Below are 10,255 nucleotides of genomic sequence, written 5' to 3'. Positions count from 1 at the left end.
TCAAAAGATTTGTTGGCCCAGTTTGAAAACTATATTCTTCAGCAAGTACCTCGCGATCAGAACTCAAACGTGGATGCTTTGGACAAATTAGCGAGTGCCAAGGATGCTGACACCCTGAATATTGTACCTGTTGAATGGCTGTCCGCACCAAGCATCCAAGTAGAAGAAACCTCTCTGGTTATCTAGGCGGCTGATACATGGATGGCTCCTTTCATTGAGTACTTGATGCATGGTGTGTTGCCTACGGACAGAAACAAAGCCAGGACTCTTCAGTGGCAGGCTGCTAGGCTCATCCTGGTCGACAGAATTCTATACTGAAGAGGATACTCTATGTCGCTCGTCACGTGTATTTAAAAAAAAAAGGCCAAAAAATTAATGCGAGAGGTCCATGAAGGTTTCTGCGGGGATCACACTGGGGGCAGAGTTTATTAAAGAAAATCCTAAGGCAAGGGTACTTCTGGCCAACAATGAATGAAGATTCGATGGAGTTTGTGCGAAAGTGCGATAAGTGCCAAAGATTCTCCAAAATTCCACGAGCAGCCCCTAATGAGCTAAAACAGATACAAAGTCCATGGCCATTCGCAGTATGGGGCATAGACCTAATTGGATCTTTTCCCACAGGGAAAGGTGGCATCAAGTATGCCGTGGTGGCCGTCGATTACTTTACAAAGTGGGCCGAAGTTGAGCCACTTGCAACCATAACGACCAAGAAAGTGTTGGACTTTGTGGTAAAAAACATAGTGTGTCGCTATGGATTGCCAAGAAAAATTGTCTCAAACAAAGGCACGCAGTTCGATAGTGATCTGTTTACGAATTTTTGCGAGCGGCATGGAATTATCAAGAGCTTTTCTTTAGTTGCTCACCCACAGGCAAACAGACAGGTCGAGGCAGTCAATAAAACGCTAAAGGATACTCTGAAGAAAAGGCTTCAGGAAGCAAAGGGGGCATGGCCAAAGCAATTGCCTGAAGTCCTCTGGTCATACAGAACGTCCCATCGAATAGCAACAGGCCATACTCTATTTTCCTTGGCTTATGGATATGAGGTTATGTTACATGTCGAGTTAGATCCGCCATCGCATCGGAGAATGACATACGATCAAGGCTCTAATAGCCAGTTATTGATGGAATCTTTGGATTTGGTTGATGAAAAGTGCGAGCAAGTCCAACTCCGAGTAGCAGCTTACCAGCAAAAGGTCGCCAGATATTTCAATTCTAAAGTACGTGAAAGGAAATTTAATGTAAGAGATCTAGTACTTAGAAGAGTTTTCCTCAGCACCCGCGATCCGGCCGCTGGAGTACTCAAACCTAACTGAGAAAGATCATACCAAATTGAAGAAGTCCTCCATCCAGGCACTTACAAACTTGTTGATCACTCCTACAGACACGATTGGCCATCTATTACGAGAAATAAAAGGGACTGTGCACTGCCAGTCAATCTTGCCAAACTTTTGTATTTATTAGAAGTATTTGCTCATTACGTGTGTTGTTTTGCTATATTATCGTTTTAAAATTTCTACTACGTTCAGAAATGTTCGAACAAGCTCTAGTCAAGGCAAGTGACCGAGGACCTAAATCTCCTCAATCACTTGGGAGGCATATAAGATATCTAGTAAGCAAAGCATATCAAAAGGTATGTAAACATACGAGCAAAATAAGTGAAAGCATTTCTAGGGTACTTAGAGTATTTTTAAAAAATTTGTTATTTTGTTAAATCAAACCAAAGCACTATGCTAAGTTCGGTCATACGAAAAGATGTTATAATAAAATGCAAATATTATAATATCAAAAATGAATCCCTTTACACTGCGAGCAGTCACTGCTCAGATGTAATTGTTTGTTAAAAGGAAAAAAGTTGCCCATGCAGCAATAAAGATATAAATTGTCTTTACATCACGACCCGTAGGTCGTGTATCTCAAAAATAAAAGTTAAAGAAAAAAAAAAGCAGATAGAATTATGAGGCGGCCGAAGGATCCTGCTGAGTCACTTGTTGCTGCTGGTTGACAGTAACTCCAGCGTCTTCCTGAACACCCTCAATGCCTGTTGCAAGAGAGATCTCGTGAGACCCTTGAGTATTTTCTTCTTCTAAGCGAGCAGCACACCTCGCCAGCTATGCCTCCCTTATATGATCTGGTAGATACAAAAAATTGGCGTTGGGATTGCATCTCCAGAACATATAGAAGCATTCAAACGCCGCCCCCTCGTAGTATTCGAGGTTGCGAGCGTTCGCCTCCTCTAGGGCAGCAGTCTCCTTGCGGCTAATCTACAGCTCCGCTTGCAACTTGTGGGCTTCCCGATAATTCATAAGCGAGGCCTCTTTGTACTGCTCCTTAGAAGCAGTGATCTTAGCAATGCTTGCTTCCTTCTTCTTCAGCTCTTCTTCGAGGGAGGCGAGTTTGGCCTCAGTCGTTTGCTGCGCCTCGATGTGTGTTGCCTCGATCACCTTGAGTGCCTCAGAATGCTTTGCTTCAACTTCCTTGAGCTGCTCGGCGTGTTTAGCTTCGATGGCCTTAAGCTGCTCGGCATGTTAGGCCTTGGCTATGCCAAGCTGGTTACTGAGTCTTTTCTCAAACTGGGCAGCCAGTGTCCTCGAACTCCGCCAGCCGAAACTCATGGTGAGAACTCCCTACGATCAGAAAAAGATAAAGTTGTTAGTAGGAATAAATTGACGAAGAAAATTAGTAAAGTATGGTGAAAATGGTGACTTATAGCAAGCACTTCGTTTAGTGCACGGTTGAAGACCTGGTCAACCGCCATAGAGCCAGTCTCTTGGATCGCCTCTCGGCTGCAGCGGTTATTTGTTATTTTGGTCAGCCTGTCTTTGGCTGAATTGAGCACCACGCTCGTGAGATCTTCTCTTGAGGCTTCTTCTCGGCGACCAGCATGCGTCTGGTTGGTGGAAACTGGAGGAGTGAGGTCAACAGGAGCCGCAGGAGGAGTCTGTTCGACTGGAGCTGGGGGATCTTGATTCACAGGCATTGGCGGAGTTGTCTCTTTGGCAGGAGCTGGTGGAGCAGTTGTCTCTTTTGTGGGATTTAGCGCAGGAGGATCCTTTGTTCGAGCCTTCTTCGCGGAGGGGTTGCTGCAGCCTTCCCAGGTTGGCGCTTGCTGGACTTTTTCTTGCTCGCCGATTTGGCGTACAAGTCAAAGGCTCGATCGGTAGGCATGTCTGCAAGGGAGAAACAAACGAACAGTCAGGCAATATCATAAAAGGAGCTTGCTAAGTTAAGGAAACTAGGGCAAAGAATTTAAAAGTATAATACCCGAGCTATAAATACTGTTCGCTACACTATTTACTTTACTAGTGCCTACACTCACTCTCTGGCCTGAAGAAGTCTGAATTTAAAGTAGGGGTGTATTTAAAGTTGTCGTCCCCGTAAAAAAAGTGACAGGGAATAGGCAGACTATCTAATCAGTACCGTTCTCATCCGATGATTCAAGAATAGGCTCAGAGGCCTTCTTGTTGCCCTTCCCTAAAGGGACTGGAGTAGCAGTAGGTCGCAGGGCGCTGGATGGTTCATTGATGGTCACTCATGTTGCCCTCCTTGTCGGGGGTTGTGACACATCTTGTTGTTGTTTGGGGACTTCTACACTGGTGGCGCTCTCCGCTATGGATTCCCTCACATTCTAGTGAGGCGCCAGAAGGTCGACTAGCCTCAGATTGGCCTCTGTGACCAGCTCTTTGACGCTTTTTTCCACGTCAGTCATGCTGGCCAAAAGTGTCGCTCGTATCTCCATCTCTGGAGTAGGAGTTGGTCGTAGCCATGGACCTGAATGGCATAAAAGTTTTAATAAACGCGTGGGAAAGCTAAAAGGAATTTAAGCGACCAATGAATAAAGAATTTACCTCCTTTAGTGAAGGCCAAGTTGTTGGTGACCAGGTTTGTGGTTAAAAACTACTCCTGGAAGTACTTTTCAACATTGGATTTGTAGGAGGTTTCACTCAAGAAAACTCGAGTCGATTCCTAGTGGTAGAAATAAAAAAAAAAAAACCCCGTGTTGTTCTGATTGGGGTTGGACTTGAGATCAAACAAGTAGTTGATCTCATGTGGCGTAGGGACATGCCACTTTTTATGGCTATAGAGGATATAGAGAGCAGAAAGCGTTCTATACCCATTTGGAGTTATTTGAAAGGGAGCGACCCCAAAATAATTGGCCACTCCCTGGAAAAAAGGATGAAGAGGCAAGATTGATCCTGCCTCGATGTGGTATCTTGACTAGGCGCTGAAAGCGCCGCCAGGCAGGTTTGCCTGCTGGTCGATGGTGGGTTTGAATAAAGTTATCCCAGGAAGTCCGTACTTCCTAAGGTAATTGGTTAGCATCCTAGCAGTAATATTGCTAGGGGTGCAATGTACCACTCGACGTCTGGTCGAAGGACGTCTCGGGGTTTGGCTTATGTTTGGATTCCTGGCTCAGGAGTATTTTTAGCTCGACCGTTGGTCGAAGGAATTTCAGCCCGAGGAGCAGGCTGATTTGCTTGAGGGTTGGTTACTTGAGGGTTCGTTGGTTTCTTTTTCTGGGCGATGGATTTTACTCTACCCATGTTTGATGGACTGGTCAAAGGTCTGTTGGATGGGGTATGGGAAAAAGGAATCCGCGGAATGAGTAGCGACGGCTGTTCTTCATCCTCAAGCAACTGAGCGAGCAGGTCGTCATCGATTGGCCTCTCACCTCTCCACGGATCGTGCATGAAAATCTGCGAACAGAGAAGGGGAGATGAGAATCTATGGCCCAAAAGATCAAGAAGTGTAAAGAGTTGGGATAACGTTGCTCGCATATAAAAGTTAGGCTTTTATACGACCAGCAGCATTCTAACAAACACTAAATTGCATACGAGCGGTTTGGAAAATGGATCAAAAAGCAGAAGTAAAAAGTTTTTCAGGAAACACTTTTTCAACTCTGAAGGGGCGAGAAAAATCCAGTTTTTCTACAAGCTTAAAAATCAAATTTTTACTCCGATTTTACGCCCTAAATTCATGATCCTAACTACCAAACTGATCCTTAACCCCTACCAAGTATTATTTCAAGCTCAAGTCTACGTGCCCTTTTACCCCGAAACAAATTTTTTTTAAGAACAGTAAAAAATACCCAAGAACTCAGGAACTCAAAATTAAAAATAGAGATAAAACAGATATTGCATGGCTATCAACAAATGAAAAGTTTGAGAAAGGTACTTGTATAAAAGATGGAGTAGAATTCTGAGACACTAAGTCGATTTGCGGGAGCTTCGTGGATCGTCAAGAACCTTCTGAGTTTCTGGAGTTTTTGCGCCTTGTTCTTCAGTTTTCTTGAGGTTAAAGGTAAAACATAAAAAGTGAAAATTGATTCTGAAGGATTATTTATATTAGTTGAGGAGCAGTTATCGAGGTAATCATACAGGGTAACTTTTCAAGGCATGGGGAAGTGTAATAGCCGTCAAACCACTTTTGGGAAACCAAAAAGACATGATTAGTTGCCTTTTTCGAGAATGCATGGACGACTCTGACAGATTTAATGGGGCATGTGAAGGTTCGGTCTCTTAAGTTTACTTTATGCTGGTCGCAGTAAAATAAACTTGGGGGGCAAATGTTTACCCAAAAATGGCTCCTGATGATGTGGCAAGGATTTCTTGCACATGGTTGGCACGTGGCAGTTCTGAGTGAGGGGATCCTGTTCGGTCATCGACCAGATAATTGTTGGTTTGTCAAGTCTCGCGGTTAAGTGCGACCAGTCTGGTCGCATGCTTCCATTTACTTCCCTTGAGATATGCAATCTTATAATAATTATATTCATTATATTTCCTTTTATTACCTTGATATGCTGATCTTAATTGTAATTAAGGCCCATTGGCCTATGTAACCCCCTTGAGCCTATAAATAAGAATGAGAGGGCTCAAGGAAGGGACTTTTGAACATTTAACTTGAGTATTCATAGAAGAGAGCATAGTGTGATTATCCACTGAAAGTTGTAATACTCCCAAGCCTTGTGAAACTCAAGAATCCTAGTTCTTTGATCACAATTTGGGGATTCAATATCAATAAGAACACTAAGTGGACGTAGGTCATTACCATCTAGTTGGGGCCTAACCACTATAAATCACTTGCGTCACTTTCTTTCCATTTGATTCTCTTCTTAATTTTCTTTTTGTTATTTGTCGTTTATTTGACTCTGTGTCGTTGACCAAATCAAGGGTCAACAATAATAGTAATATAATAACACAATTAGAATGATGATAGGAATTAATTTAGGTAATATCTAACTTACCAAATTTGAAAAAATCTATTTTAAATTATTAATTAATTAAATAAATAAATAAAATAAAAACAATACTGATACATTATCAATATCACCTTACATGCATGACACAGTCCCTGGACTGTGTCATCCGTGTAGCAGTATTCCCTTTTAGGGAATATTGCATTTTCCAATTTGCTTTTATTTATTTATTTAATTAAATAAATTATTCCCACAAAACATGGTATTATCTTTTTAAGGAAAAGATCACAACCATAATTCAAATTTAAATTTTTTATTCAAAATTATAAATTCAAATTGATGATCATCATTATCATGTTTTAAAAATCAATAAATCAAAACTCTTTTGACTTACCATTTTTATTTTCTCCCACTCAAATAAAATAATCTATTTATTTTATATATTTCAAATTCTACATTTAAAAAAATATATATTTTAAAAAATTTAATAATTAGTTCTAAATTAATCATTCAGCCTCAATTATCATATCATTGTATATTTGACTCGAAGAATAAAATTCTTCTCAAATTTCCAAATTACAGTTTTACCCTTGTATCAACTCTTACCTTGATATGGTGTTGATAGAGCCATCCTGGGGACCTATGGACCTATAATATCAAGCTCAGATAAATAATAGATTATTAATCAAAGCTATTTGATTAAATAATCATATTTATTAATCTCATGATTACTCCACTATAAATATGAGATTGAACTCTTGATAATTATAGACACGTATTTAAATAGTACTTTATTAAAGAATAAAGTGTCCATTGATATAATCATTACATAAAACATTAATTCTCTATTAATGGTTCATAATTAAAAGGGAATAAAATTATCGTTTTACCCTTTTTACTATATGTAGTTCCTAGTGTACCATTGACTTTACTAGTGAAGGTTATGTCACAACAAGTTTACGACGTGAGCGCTCATAACCTTTTTAGTTCTAAAAGTCAACCCAATAAGGAACCATTATTCAATCTATAAGAAGGTATAGATTCCATATTTGTTAAACTATGTCCCCAGTCATATATATATCATTGAGTCCCCAAGACAATTATTCTTGATCATTCTGACAAACCTTAACGCATGACTCAAAGGATCATATGACATATATAGGAGTTCATAGTAACCTCAGGATTAAGATTATCGTATATAGGATCATCATTTGATGTGTTTGATTAATACTACAAAACGGTGTTTAAACAAGTATTAATAAATCACATCTGGTCCAGTTCTATACATCACTATATATAAAGTACCTTCACTAAAGTGTCCTACTAAACTAGTGACCCGGATCTAGGTCACTTGCATTCATAATGCTAGTGAACCGTACTAGCAGTAATTAATCTAAAGATTACATACCTTTATTTTACTGCGTACTGTTTTAAGTTAATTATCTCAATCTCGATCATCTCATACCAATATGAGATTAAGACCACTTAGAAGAAATTTGGAATTTTCTGATATTTACTTAACATTATCAACATAATATCTGATATAGTCTATATATAATAATTCAATTCAATTATTTATTTCATTTAAAACATTTGTCAACTCAATTGCTTTAAGAGCACTATTCCTAACATTAATTGCCCCTAGACAAAAACCTTACTCCTTAATGCCCCAAGGGCAAACCCGTCATTTACCACCTTTATCGCTAATCCTCAAATAGTCCTATAAATTCCCAATTAATCCTGACATGCCCAAATAATCACCAAATAACTACCCGTTACCCAATAAATCCAAATACGCACTAAGTCCCCAAAATACCCCTAGGCTCACCCCTAGCTGGGCATTTAACCTTGTTGTGACTATTCCGCTAATCCTCTCCCTAGGTTCCCCTCGAGCCGAATATCGCAAATTTATCCACATAATGATGTGATTTCAATAATTTAACACATTTATACCCTCAACGGGTCAAAATTACAAATATGGCCTTATTAACAAGAACAAGCCCACATGCATATTTAATACACATAAACATGCACATATATTCATATTACTATATAAATCATGTATGCCACATAGTCAAACATTTAATCAATTAACTCCACATATATATCCAATTATGCCCTCCCAACACACTAAGCCTTAGCAAATTTGAGACGTTACAACTATCCCCTCCTACTGAAAATTTTGTACTCGAAATTTACCTGAATAACTCGGGATGCTGATCCCACATAACCGACTCTTGCGACCTTGCTATTCCTCCATAAAACTTTAACTAGAGGAATCGTCTTGTTCCTTAGAACCTTGTCCTTTCTGTCTAGGAGCTGAACTTGTCGCTCCTCATAGGACAAGTCCGTCTGTAGCTCCAAATCCTCATATCCCAATACATTGAGATGTGAATCACATCATGAACTCCTGATAATGACCGGGGTAGCGCCAATCTATAGGATACCTGCCCGATCCTCTCTAGGTTCTCAAAAAGTCACACAAACCTAGGTCTCAACTTTCCCTTATTTTCAAATCTCTTTACTCCCCATAATGGAGAAACTCGCAGAAATACATGGTTCCCTACCTGGAACTCTATGTCCCTACACTTAGGATCAACGTTGCTTTACTGTCTGCTCTATGAAGCAAGCATTTGAGCTCAGATCTTCTCAATTGCTATATTAGTCTTCTAAACCATCTATGGACCCAAATACTTCCTTTCCTCCATCTCATCCCAATGAATGGGCGACCCACACTTCCTTCCATACATCATCTCGTATGGAACTACTCCAATCGTTGACTGGTAACTATTATTGTATGAGAATTCAATCAATGGGAGGTACTTACTACAAGACCCTTCGAAGTCTAGCACACATGCTCTGAGCATGTCCTCCAATATCTGAATTATCCTCTCAGACCACCCGTCTATCTAAGGATGAAAGGTTGTACTGAACTTTAACTGAGTCTCCATAGCCTTCTCTAAGCTACCCAAAAACTTGGAAGTAAATTTGGGATCCCAGTCTGATACTATAGACTTAGGAACCCCATGGAGACGTATGATCTCCTTCACGTACAACTTTGCATACTGGTCCACAGTATAGTTTGTCCTCACCGTCAAAAAGTGAGCTGACTTGGTATATCTGTCTACTATCACCCATACCAGTCATGTTGCCTCGCCGTCCTGGTCAAGCCTCCTAAAAATTCCATGGTAATGTCTTCCCACTTCCACTCAGGAATACCTAAAGGCTGTAACAACCATGTTGGTCGCTGGTGTTCAGCCTTCACTTGTTGATAGGTTAAACACTTCGCTACGTAGTCGACCACGTCCTTCTTCATCCTAGGCCACTAATACAAACCTTAGATCCTGATACATCTTCGTGGTGCCCGGATGTAAGGAATACGGTGTGGTGTGAGATTCATCGAGAATCTCTCGTCTAATACCCATGTCCATCAGAACACAGATCCAATCTTTATATCTCAGCAAATCCATTTCTGAAATGGAATAATCCTTAGCTACTCCAGCTAGAACATCCCCTCTAATCTCCTTCAACCATGTATCACTTATTTGGCCCTCTTTTATTCTCTCCAAGAGGGTAGATGACAAAGTAATATTGGCCAACTATCCCACTACCAATTCGATCCTTGCTCTGGTTATATCTTCTGCCAATTCCTTCGATATCTGCTTCGAGCTAAACAACTGTCATGGGCCCCTTCGGCTCAAAGCATCTGCCACTACATTGGCTTTCCCTAGGTGATAAAGGATCTCACATTCATAATCCTTTGCCAATTCTAGCCAACGTCTCTGTCTCATATTTAGGTCATTTGGGGTGAAGAAATACTTCAAACTCTTGAGATCGGTGTATATCTCGCACTTCTCTCAATACAAATAGTGTCACCACACTTTCAGTGCGAATACCACCGCTGCTACCTCTAAGTCATGGGTAGGGTACCGTTGCTCATATTCCTTCAGCTGCCACGATGCATAGGCAATAGCCTTCCCACTCTGCATCAACACACATCTGAACCCCAGTCTCGATGCGTTGCAATACACCAAAAACTTGTCCCCATCTGAAAGAAGATTC

The sequence above is a fragment of the Humulus lupulus genome, chromosome X, assembly GCF_963169125.1.
Source record: "Humulus lupulus chromosome X, drHumLupu1.1, whole genome shotgun sequence".
NCBI classification, from domain to species: Eukaryota; Viridiplantae; Streptophyta; class Magnoliopsida; order Rosales; family Cannabaceae; genus Humulus; species Humulus lupulus.
This window is presented reverse-complemented; position numbering follows the sequence as displayed.